At 38.0% G+C, this 13,227-nt stretch overlaps 1 protein-coding gene across 1 annotated transcript in view; it reads right to left on the bottom strand.

Annotated features, from left to right (window-relative positions):
- Positions 1 to 13,227, bottom strand: part of LOC146491235 (uncharacterized) — a 139,875-nt gene that overhangs the window by 117,135 nt on the left and 9,513 nt on the right. The window lies entirely within an intron of this gene.

The following is a 13,227-nucleotide window of genomic DNA, read 5'->3' on the forward strand; positions in this document are numbered from 1 at the left end:
TTTAGAGCTATACCTGTAGCATTCTGCCTATTAGCTTAGCACAACAACAATAAAAAGGCCTCTCTCACCCAGGAAACACGCAGAGAGAGAGTGTGTCACCCTGTAACCATGGCAACCGTAACACTGCCGCCTGGAACAACAGAACGTAGCTGTCAAACAAAACCCGAACAGTCCTGACCCGCCACAATATGAAACAGGGAAGTACCGCCGTGTAATCCATTTATTTCAACAAAGTAACTGTATTCTAAATACCACCTTTTTAAACGGTAACTGTAACGGAATACAGTTACACATATTTTGTACTTTAAATACGTAACTGCGGTACATGTATTCCGTTACTCCCCAACACTGTATATATATATATATGTATATATATATATATATATATATATATATACATATATATGTATGTATATATATATATATATATATATATATATATATATATATATATATACAGTGTTGGGAAGGTTACTTTTAAAATGTATTCCATTACAGATTACAGAATACATGTCCCAAAATGTATTCTGTAACGTATTCCGTTACGTTACTCAATGAGAGTAACGTATTCTGAATACTTTGGATTACTTAATATATTATCGTGCTATCGTACAAAGTAACTGTATTCTAAATACCACCTTTTTAAACGGTAACTGTAACGGAATACAGTTACTCATATTTTGTATTTTAAATACGTAACGGCGGTACATGTATTCCGTTACTCCCCAACACTGTATATATATATACATATATATATATATATACATATATATATATATATATATATGTGTGTGTGTGTGTGTGTGTGTGTGTGTGTGTGTGTATTAAATGACTGGCAAGCAACTAGATTTTTATTTATTTATTTAACTTTATGATAACAACTGTAACATTTGGGAGGGCAGGGTGATTTTTCTGAACTACTTCCAATGTAAATAAATGTGTTTTTTAATTAAAGATCACTTGGCAAATATAGATTGTATGTAAGTATAAAAACAGCTCAATAATATTTTTTTCATTTAGGTAAAAGAAAAGAAATTATATAAATAATCTTTGAGTGTTTTTGTGGGGTTGTGTGGAAACAATATACATAATACAGCATTTCTACCATCTCATCACAGTTCATTTCACTCCTAAAATGAACTTCTTCAGAATTTCAGCTGACATGCAGCATTAGGGTAACTAAAAGAATCCTGGGTGGTATGTCACTGATTGACTCTAATAGGTTACGGTAAATCACGTTTTTTCCCCCTCATCAATTACTCTCATTTATTTAGTGGACCATAACTCTATTTGTGAATGAAAACCTTATTCAAAAGATGAGAAAAAAATAGCTCACGGGTGCTGGATTGTTGGAAAAGGAAGAAAATGAGGTGTCTAACCCAAAGTGACATTTACAAATTACCTGTTAATTTCAACTGGGTTGAGGGATGATAGGAGTGAATTACACTGACAGGAGGGTAACCGGGTAATGAAAGTCGAGTCTGTAGTGGCCAAATAAGTAACCTGCACTTAGAGAGAAACTGGGTTTATTCCATGTGAGCACCTGAAGTATTTCCAGCTCTTATCTGAACTGTATTCTGTCCACACCCACCTGAGAGACTCATGGCGCCCTACATGCAATCTACTTTTGGTCCAATTAAGCAGGGGCTGGATGATGAATAGTTACAATCAGCCTTGTTTTAGGCCTGTGCTCAGGAGGATACTAACAATGCAGGGAGAGACCGTCCAGGTGTCAGAGTGCAAGGTGAAGTGGCGGGACTTACAACAGTGTCACCTTGCATCTTTTCCCTGCTAATGTCTGTGAAAAGTCCTTCCCAAGTGCTGAGAGAACACTGAAAAACCAGTGCCCCTCCTCCCTCCCACATGCCCCGAGCAAACATTAGGGAAGAGAAAACAGTGCCAAGTGGAAACGGGTGACATTTGAATTGAATACCTCAATAATGGATGCCATCTTCCTGCAACCTCCATTTAGCTGGCAGAGCCGTAGCGGCACAAAATCAAGACAGGATCCCTCAGGTCAATGGAAACAGAGGACGCTGGTTAATGATGCCTGTACTGGTCTGAAAGCGCCATTCGAGATGCAACAGGGAAGATAAAAGCCTTGTAACTATTAGCAGTGAGGACAGTGCACATTTCCCAGAATCTAGATTTAAACATAAGTATAATAACCATGTTTGTGCTGTCATGTTTATTGAGTTTTCTCATAGGTCAGTTCCTGCATGTGTGAGAGAAAGAGAAAAGAGATATGGCTGCGTGTGCGATTGCCCTTAAAAAGGTCGCCCGAGTCTTCACAGCAATCTTCCCATTGTAGCATACTGGCTGAAAACTCCTTAACAATCTCTACTGTGGCTGCACAAGACTCCACCCTGACCTCTTTAGAGAGGCCTTCCCAGCTTCTCCCTCACTCTCGTCTGACCGGAGAAAACTAATGAGTGCGAGGCTGTGGGTAAAACCTAATGGGGCTCAGTAGTTTTTCGCTCCGGGCTGACTGCTGAAAATGAACATTTAACCACAGCTCGAGTAATTGAAAAAATGACAAGCAGTACATACAGGCCATCGCCCCACACAAACACACACAGAGTCCAAATTATTCTGATTATTTGCCACCTCCGGATTAGAAGTGCCTTTCCACGCTGTCACTTACACTACCAACCAGCAGCAGCAGCAGCAGCATCGGAGTACACAGGAAGAAGCAGAGATGTGGAAGTAACATCAATTAGAATGAGACTATTAGCCTCTAGTTATAATAGATATGGGCTAAGTGTGGAGAGTGGAGGTCTTGATGTTACACAGACTTATCTATGTGGAAGAAGGCTGCGCAGTAATAATCTCTCTCTGAGGAACCTTCTCAGGAATAAAGCACCAACACGTCCCTCTTAGGAAGAGGGAAAAAAAAAAAACTAAAAGTAATGTTGCCGGAGGTTTTCTGAGCTTTACTTTGCTCACAGCTCCACCTGCTTGTCATTTATCGACACTGACATCTTTTGAAAGTCAAACTGCAATGGTGTATGTCTGTATGTGTAACCTTTGACACCCTATTATATATACCACGCACAGTGCATTATGTTTCCTGTGACAAAGAAGTCAAAGAGGGAAATACGAGCACTGATGCAAAAGAAGAAAATGCAAAGAGGTAAATGATGGATTTATGTATACTATGAGGTTTGATGCCTTAAAGGAAAGTGTGTTTCACTGCTCAGCTTTGAAATTTAACATATAAATCAGACAGAAGAACTGAGACGCTCAGAGCTCCATCAAATACACAGTAAGTCGCTAGTGCTTTTCCCCCTAAAAGTAGGCATTGATCCTTCACATGAATACAAATCTTACACTTTAACATATACAACACAGCTTCATTGCAAGTAAACAAACAAATGTGTGTTTTATTGTTTCTATTTTACTGTGATTTTTAAGAAATAATCTACTGAAAGTGGAAAGTTTCTATGTGTGCTCTGTAGTATTTATTCAAAAACTGGAGGAAAAAAATTGTAGTTGATTAATACTTTGTGATGAGAATGATTTTTTTTTTTAACACAAACCAAAAGTTTAAGGTGAATGAATTTACATTAAGGCAATTCAGAGGGACTTACAGCATGCATGGAAGTAATTTCTTCTGCTTACCCACTTATCAGAAGCATCCTACACTCAGAAGTATTCTCTCTATAAAACTGACTGATGTCACTGGGTCTTGAATTGTATCATTCATTTCAGGTTTTGTAACTAAACCTACAAGTAGTACTATCACCCAGGGCCCAACAATTCTTCTTGCCTTTTTTGAAGCATAAATGTTATGCTTTTTTAAATTTTATTTTGAGTAACATGAGAGTTGTCATTATAAAATAAATGTCCTTTTCATTCACATATGGAGAAAAAAATAACAAAGATCAAACTATCCGGAATGCCTGAAACTTCAGTGAAGCTGCTGAATATCAGTAACTCAGGTTCATTTTAAATGAGATGTACTCTTGTGAGCGTGTATAGAACTTTTATACATTCATTCGTTACGCCACATGGTGCTGCCACCATGAGGTGAAAAGACAAATTACACTTTATTAATTGTTTTTGTGATAGCGGGCAATAAAAGAAAAAAAAACATTTTAAGATAGGACCAAAGGGGCCATATAAGATCTGACCTAAGCCTGTGATTGGCCCCTGGGCCGGACTTTGGACAAGCCTGCTGTAAGTAGTAGGCTGGCAATCAACCCGGCCTCAGCAAGCCAACTCTGCCTTTAGGCTGTGGCATATAATATCCCTGGCCTGCACAGAAAGACAGAAAATATCACTTCAAAAGTTATTATTTTACAGATTTAGATTATTAACAGAAAATATCCCAACAGCAGATAGGACTTTACTTAACCAGAAGTGAATCAATTTCATTAATCAATGAGTTACACCTCCTCAGTGGAGAGAATAGGTAACTGTGATAATCCTATTTCTAATGCTAGCTGACCAAGATGGACACCAAGCATGATAACGATATGAGGGACTCGCAGCACAGCAGAAAGACATGGACACCGAGACATTTCTACTAACTATGCAAAACACTAAATGATGTCATGTGCTAACTGAAATAAACGTTTAGAGAAAAAATACATTTAAGACAACTGGATAAGGAAAGCCAGACAAAACCAAGCTTTTTTGTGTAAAATGTAAGTAAAATCACTCGACTACAAACTTAAATGACTTTGCCAAATTCTTCACAGAAAAAATCCAAAAGATTAGACAAGCAATTGGTACATCAACAGCAGACTCAGGATATGTACTGTGTCCACTGTTTAAACACCATCAAACAGTTTCACCCTATTAACAGAAAAGACCTGGAGGACATCTTAGGTCAACTGAACTCCTCCTCTTGCTGTTTAGATGTCCTGCCAACAAGTTTTTTCAAAAAGGTCTCAAAGACTTTGGAGTCAGACCTGTTACAGATCGTTAACTTTTCTTTAATATCAGGTGTGTTTCCAGAACCACTAAAAACTGCTGTCATTAAACCTATACTGAAAAAGGACAATCTTGACAAGACACAAATGAACAACTACAGGCTGATCTCAAATCTCCCATTTTTAAGTGAGATCATTGAAAAAGCAGTTTCTCAACAGCTCAATTACCTCTTAAAACAGGATAACTGCTATGATGCCTTCCAGTCAGGTTTTAGACAGAACCACAGCACTGAAACCGTGTTAAAAAAGTGTTTAATGACATATGTCTGAATACAGACAGTGGAAAAATGTCAGTCTTAGTTTTACTGGATCTCAGTGCAGCATTTGATACAGTTGACCACAACATATTACTCAAACAACTAGAGAACTGGGCAGGTCTTTCAGGAACTGTACTAAACTGGTTCAAAACATACTTAGAAAACAGGAAATACTTTGTATCAATAGGTAACTTCACATCTGAGCAGACAAGTATCACATGTGGAGTTCCCCAAGGTTCCATCTTGGGACCCCTTCTGTTTAACATTTAGATGCTCCCACTGGCACAGATTATAAAGAACAACAAAATAAACTATCACAGCTATGCAGATGACACACAAATATATATCACAATGTCACCAGGAGACCGAGGCCCTGTACAGGCTCTTGGTAAATGCATTGAGGAAATTAATGACTGGTTGTGACACAATTTTCTCCAGCTAAACAAAAACAAAACTGAAGTAATAGTCTTTGGTGCCAAAGAAAAACAATTACAGGTCACCAGAGAACTTCAATCTATACACCTAAAAACCACAAACCAGGAGAGAAATGTGGGTGTAGTGATGGATGCAGACCTAAACTTAGAAAAACACATTAAGACAATAACAAAATCAGCTTACTATCACCTCAAGAATATTTCAAGGATAAAAGATCTGATGTCTCAACAGGACCTGGAAAAACTAGTCCATGCATTCATCTTTAGTAGGCTTGACTACTATAACAGCATATTTACAGGTCTGCCTAAAAAAAATCAGTCAGACATCTACAGCTCATTCAGAACTCTGCTGCTCGAGTCCTCACTAAGACCAAAAAAGTGGACTACATCAGTCCAGCGCTGAGGTCTTTACACTGGCTGCCTGTCCGTCAGAGGATAGACTGTAAAGTTCTGATGCTGGTCTATAAAGCTCTGAATGGTTTAGGACCAAAATACATCAGTGACCTCCTGACCCAGTATGAACCTTCCAGATCCCTCAGGTCATCTAGATCTGGTTTTTTATCAGTTCCCAGAGTCAGAACCAGACACGGAGAAGCTGCATTCAGCTTTTATGCTCCATATATCTGGAACAAACTCCCAGAAAACCTCAGATCAGCTGAAACACTCAGTTTATTTAATTCTTAGCTGCATTTGAATAAAACACCAAATCCACACTTTTAAGCTTAAAATTCAAAACTTACATTTTAACTACTGATTTTATCTACTGTTTTTTTTAATCAATTTTAAATCATGCTTTTTATTGTTTTTGTTTTTTAATGTCTCTGTAAAGCACTTAGACCAGCATAATGTGGAAAACTAAAGAACCCATATACTAAGAATTAATCAGTGAGGTAAACACGTGCATCCAGTGTTGAAATGAACAATTTTTGCATATTGGACTATAAGATTTTTCCAGGGAGGAACAAGTAGTACTTGTAATTAAATGTGGAAAAAGCTCAAATACAAATTATATTAAAACCTGTCTGGAGGGGATCCTTTGCACATATTTAAGTGTATATATTCTCACTATAAAGGCAAACTGACCCTGTGTACTGTGTTCAACACTATCTACTGCACTGTCATTTGAGATGTATTAACAAATATTATTATTTATCATATCAGGCTGTGGGGGAGCAAATTTTTACAGCAAATACCAAAGTCCATTATGTGCGCTTTAAGCCATTGCGTTATTAGTGGTGGACCACAACTGTGCCTCAGGAGGTGGTGGGGATTTCAAATATACAAAATGAGACTGATTAAAGCCAAATGATTATCTCAGACATTAACCAGATTGAACACGAGCACTGAAACTGTGATCCATCATAATAGTTGAGCATTATCTTAAATGTCCAATGGCTATTCCATTTATGAATGTTATACTTGATGGATGATGGCAATTAACAAAATTTAATCTCCAAAGAGTTCTCTGAATTCTCCCCCCACATTTAAACATGCGCTCATGGAAAAGGTAATACCTTGTTTGGTGTGCTGTCCTTCAGTGCTTATCATTTCACTGATGCTTTGATAGTTATAAAAGAATTACTGTGCTTTAAGAGTCATTTTTAAATATTGCCTGAACCCAGTTTGTTTGCTCTAGCAAAGCAGATATTTGTACAAGCCAAAGTTAGAAACGACCAAGCCTACAGTTAATGAAGCAGTCTCACGTTTTGCACCTTGTGCCAGTGAAAACAGCTTTTCTGCTAGTTTCCATCTCAGTCATATAAGCCCCTTCATCTTGCAGTATGTGTCCAGAGACACTAATGGTGTACAGTCATTAATCAACACTCACTATACAAAAACAGTAAATTATGTTCAATACTAAAGGTGCAGACTGTAACATAGTGTATATGCATATGTTTTTGTTAAAGATTAATGGCATGATCCATTCATCCATCCATTTTCTTTGCCACGCCAGTGCATGGCAGCATGCTCCCTTGATAGGTCACCAGTCCATCACATTCTTTATAGGATTTTATATCTACAGAAACCAAGAATGGAGACACCATCAGAGTAAACAAAAGTATTTTAAAACAGGCAGCAGGACGTCGTCGCAGCAGAAATCATTCACAGGGTTAAAATTTGTTGTTCTGCATTGCAAATGCATATTTGAGAAAAACATCAGTTCTGATCTCTTAGGACTAATAATCAAACTTTTCATGCAGATTACTTCAGTTCAGCGTGCCTTATACATCAGTGACAAGCTGATGAGACAAATTTAAAACAATTTGAACCTATTAATAAATAAAAGGTTACACACCAACAAAACAAAAAAGTTTAGGAAAAGTAAATAATAAAGCTATAACACAAAAACACAATATGCATAAAACAAAGTGCTGAGAGATTAAAAATAAAGAGAAACCATTAACAAAACACTGTCTTATTTATCAAATAAAAAATGCACATGTGCCTCTGGGTAAAGAAAAAACAACCCAACGACAAACAGTTGGGGCTAATTATGAACTTGAGTCTTAACACTGTGATTTCAAAAATATGTTTTATTCTCTCTTTAATAGATTATAAAAAGTTTAAATGCTGCAAACTTTCTTTGTTATATGATTCTAGAGCTGCCACAAATAACACCGTTGCTACGCTAAACATTAATGTATCCTGCCCAATTACAGTTCCACTATCCGGTTGTTAAGTCTGACGTCACTAGCCGTGTCTGGGCCTAAACTCCGCTGCAGGTCCATATATCAAACGATCACTATGGCATTACTGAGAGTTGAAAAACTGTCTAAAGTCTTTCGTCTTTAATAAAATGATCAGCGTTCTGCTCTACCAGGTGTAACAATTGAATTTAACATCCAGGCATCCATGAAAACGGCATTTATGACATTTAACGGAGTTAGAAGTTAGCAGGAAGTTAGCTCGCTAGCTTCTATCTAAATACAACATAGCATGTCCTGACTGCGGGGTTTTGGAAACAAATTAAAATGTACAGCTCTGTTATCACTTCCAACATAAATGAAGACAGAAAACTAAACAGCAGTGACGTTTGTAGGGTTACTGAAGTTTGGCTAGCTGGTATATAATGATGTGTTACGTGACTGCTAGCGACACAGCTATGTTAGCATAATATAAACAAGCTAACTTTTTTCCACTCAATAAAAGTTAACGTGAGTGTTCTCGGTGGTCAGGAACAGATGTAATCGCATGGCAGGATGCTGTAAAAGGACCAAACTTCAGCCAGGAGAACAACTGAGATAATCCATCCACAATACGAGGTTAGTCATTCATATACTGCTGCATGGGCTGGGCTGTAGTTACATTCTAAGGTTTTAAAAACTGAGCTTAAATAAATGATTAGCGGTAATAAAAGCCAAGGGAGGTCAACAGTGATCACTGACTGTTTTAGGAGCTTTTTGAGATTAAATAGAAGAAAATACAAAACATTAAACATGTTAACAACACAAAAGCCATATTAAACGCAGACTACTTTAGGCCCGGAAGTAGGATTCGTCACGTCATCACTTAATGACCGGATATTCAATGAAGGGTGCTAGAGCAGCGCACATGTCCGTCTTGCATAGCCTTATCACTGCTGATGTACACAGGCCACATTTATGAACAATGATGGAAGAACATGAAAGTTGAACACTATTTTGACAGATTAGAACAAGGACAGTTTAATTACTATAACAATAAATTCACATTCAGTACTGGTAAGCATTGTTGGGTTAGAAGTAGGATGAGAAAGTCACCAATTCGAAGACTTTTTATGACTTCTGATCATATTACAGGAGCAATTTTCCCAAGTCTGAAACTCTGGCTGAAATATTGTGGGAATAAAATGCAATCATAATCAAAAATAATCTGTTTTGACCAAAAACATACATTACCTAATATATAAATAGCTTCGGCTGTTGTAGCTTGATTGGACAGGTGGTGTCTTGTTTGGTCAAGCTTTGTTGAACATACAGTCATGTTTTTGGTCATCTTTTCTCTCCATGTCCTCATGAATTCCTTTTTTCCTCTATATTAGTTATTAAGAAACAGTTTTTGGAAATGTAATGCCATTAAATGTCACTATCATTAAAAAAGGAAAATGAAACAACATTGTTTGTCAAAGTAAAAGACACCACTAAAAAGTAAATGCTATGTGTCTGATATACAAACGATTTGCATTTACTGCACATTTTCCGTGGCCACGGTCTAAGAAGAAGCTCAATCGTCAGTGCCCAGCTTTAAATTATGTCCTTTGATACCAGCCTCTTATTTCTGAGGGTTTAAGATTTTTTTAGTTTTATATGATTGCAAATAGAATATTTGGGGGGTTTGCCCAGTTTGGTCCAACAAAACAAGACATTTTCAGACAATTATTGAAAGATTAATCATTGACAAAACTACCCCTTAATTATGAATCTGAATTATGAACACAACATTTTCTGTCTCAATACTTTTTTTTTCATGCAAAATCGGAGTCTTCTTTTATCAAAAGTAATATCAGCATACTGTGGTGCTGAAGAGCCAATCCTAAAGGAGTTTCACTTGTCAGGAACTCGTCTTTGGAAGACTGGCTGAAGTGTAAAACTAATTAATTGCCCATGAACCACAGGATCCTGCCAAATGTGGTAAGTCTGCACCCAATGCTAACAACTGCAATTTACAGCTATAGATTGGAGCTTTCAGCTTAATCTTATTTGAAGTTATCTTAGCCAGATGATTGGCTAGGCACTGATAATAACTCACACAGATGCATACTGATGTTCAGGGTAATGCCCAGGGTACTTTAAAAGGCCCCAGCAGTCACTGTGTATTTGAAACTGTTCAGCAGATGTTATTTAATAACACTGATGTTAGTTCTTTTCATTATTCCACTTCAAGTATTGACCTTGTTCTCCCAGCACTACACCTGTTTTTCCTCTCCTCCTGCTCTTCTGTAGCCTCATCCCCTGGCCTCCGTGCGGTCATTTAGATGCTGCTGCCCTCACTGCCTGCCGTAATGGGAGAGAAGCTTTTTACGTCGACAACAGCTCAGTGGGAAATGTTTTAAACGAACGCCTCCATCTATAGTGACGAAGGTAACCCGGGATCAAGTGACTGGGTGTTGAGCCCATAACACAGATGACGGAGACTCATTCCAGTGCTCTTTGAAACCTGCAATTGCTCCTCCTTCTGTCATCGCCTTAATGCAGCAAGGTCCTCATTCATAGCTGTCAAGAAGCTACTCATCTGTACCCCCGGCTTATTTGGGGGAAAATCACACATAAAATGTATTTTTCCACCACAGAGAGGAAAGACGCAGGAACTAATCTCATTTCTTTGACACTTCCATATATGTATTTTGTTTTTTTTTCTTTTTTTTTTTGGAAGGAAGACAGTGGAGGATAATCCTTGGATGGATATGAGCCTATCCCGTGTCGGCAAGTCTAGTAAAAGCAGGAGATGCAAGCTGACTTTCAGATGTACCCTCCAGTTTCTGCAGCTGATGAGGTTGGAGGGGGTGGTGCAGAGGGGAAAAGAAGACACTAACAAGATCATGCAATATTAATGAGGCGTTGAGACGTAGGACATGCAAGGCAAATTGGCCACTGCATGTAGACCAAAATCATATTTTAATCAAGAATTTTGATTTCACAAAAATATGTGAGGGTTTGTGTCTCCTGTTCTTGTCCAGCTCGCAAAAGAGGGGGGATTATTTTTGTGTCTGAACCTAGAGAAACTAGGAATGATGAGGTAAACTATTAAGCTTTAAGCCATTTCTGAACTGAGGTGTGTAAAGGTGCATTTGCAACAAACATGAAGCAAAATTTCACCTAGTGTTACTAACATAATTTCAGTCACACCGGAAACACAAATATTTGCCCTTGATGGCCATCAGCCCGAGGAGGAGCACAACCAATCCGGTCGTTAAGCGATGATGTGAGTGAATCCTACTTCCGGGCCTAAAGTAGTCTGCGTTTAATATGGCTTTTGTGTTGTTAACATGTTTAATGTTTTGTATTTTCTTCTATTTAATCTCAAAAAGCTCCTAAAACAGTCAGTGATCACTGTTGACCTCCCTCGGCTTTTATTACCGCTAATCATTTATTTAAGCTCAGTTTTTAAAACCTTAGGATGTAACTACAGCCCAGCCCATGCAGCAGTATATGAATGACTAACCTCGTATTGTGGATGGATTATCTCAGTTGTTCTCCTGGCTGAAGTTTGGTCCTTTTACAGTATCCTGCCATGCGATTGCATTTGTTCCTGACCACTGAGAACACTCACGTTAACTTTTATCGAGTGGAAAAAAAAGTTAGCTTGTTTAGATTATGCTAACATAGCACGTCATTATATACCAGCTAGCCAAACTTCAGTAACCCTACAAACATCACTGCTGTTTAGTTTTCTGTCTTCATTTATGTTGGAAGTGATAACAGAGCTGTACGTTTGAATTTGTTTCCAAAACCCCGCAGTCAGGACATGCTATGTTGTATTTAGATAGAAGCTAGCGAGCTAACTTCCTGCTAACTTCTAACTCCGTTAAATGTCATAAATTCCATTTTCATGGATGCCTGGATATTAAACTCAATTGTTACACCTGGTAGAGCAGAACGCTGATCATTTTATTAAAGATGAAAGACTTTAGACTGTTTTTCAACTCTCAGTGATGCCACAGTGATCGTTTGATATATGGACCTGCAGCGGAGTTTAGGCCCAGACACGGCTAGTGACGTCAGACTTAACAACCGGATAGCTAAAATCAAGTTACAGAAACAGATTTTGAAAACTTGCAATTAAGTCCTTTAGTTTTGCACACTTTTCTCCAAGACATCTCCTTTCATCTGTCCCATTCTAAAAATTCAGTTCAACAATTCCAGCCGCCCTCAAACAGCAGTTTCTTCTTCATTTCTGACTGTTGGTAGCTTTAGGAAATAATTCCATCTGATGGGTATTAACACAGCACTGTGGCATGATGGTTAATCACTGTGGCCTCACAGCAAGAAGATCCTGTGTTTAAATCCACAGTCTGGTTTCTGTGTGGAGTTTGTATGTTCTCCCCATATCTATGTGGGTTTTTTAAGCTACTTCCTTGCACAGTCCAAAGACATGCAGTTAGTGGGATTAGGTTAACTAGTGATTCTAACGTTGCTGTAGTTGAGAATGTGAGTATTGTCTGTAGCAACAGCATCTTCATTTATGTCGGAAGCAATAGCAGAGCTACACATTTAATTTTTTTCAGAAATCCCTCAGTCAGAACATGGTATATTATGTTTGTTTAGAAACTAGTGAGCTAACTCCCTGCTAACTTCAAACTCCATTAAATTTTCGTGGATGCCTGGATGTTAAACTTAACTGTTACACCTGGTACAGCAGCCACACTGATCATTTTATTAACGATGAAAGAATTTAGACAGTTTTGAACTCCGCAGTGTTCGTTTGACTTTGGGACCTGAAGCGGAGTTTGGACCTGGAAACGGCTAATGACGTCAGACTTCGGACCGGATAGCAACTAGGATAGACTCCAGCCCCACCATGAAACCAGGATTGGATAAGCAGAAGAAAATGAGTGAATGAACTTATTAGGGTTAAAATTTTATTTTGCTCAGGTCAAAAATCAAGATAAATTTATATCAA

The sequence above is a fragment of the Neolamprologus multifasciatus genome, chromosome 23, assembly GCF_963576455.1.
Source record: "Neolamprologus multifasciatus chromosome 23, fNeoMul1.2, whole genome shotgun sequence".
Lineage (NCBI taxonomy): Eukaryota > Metazoa > Chordata > Actinopteri > Cichliformes > Cichlidae > Neolamprologus > Neolamprologus multifasciatus.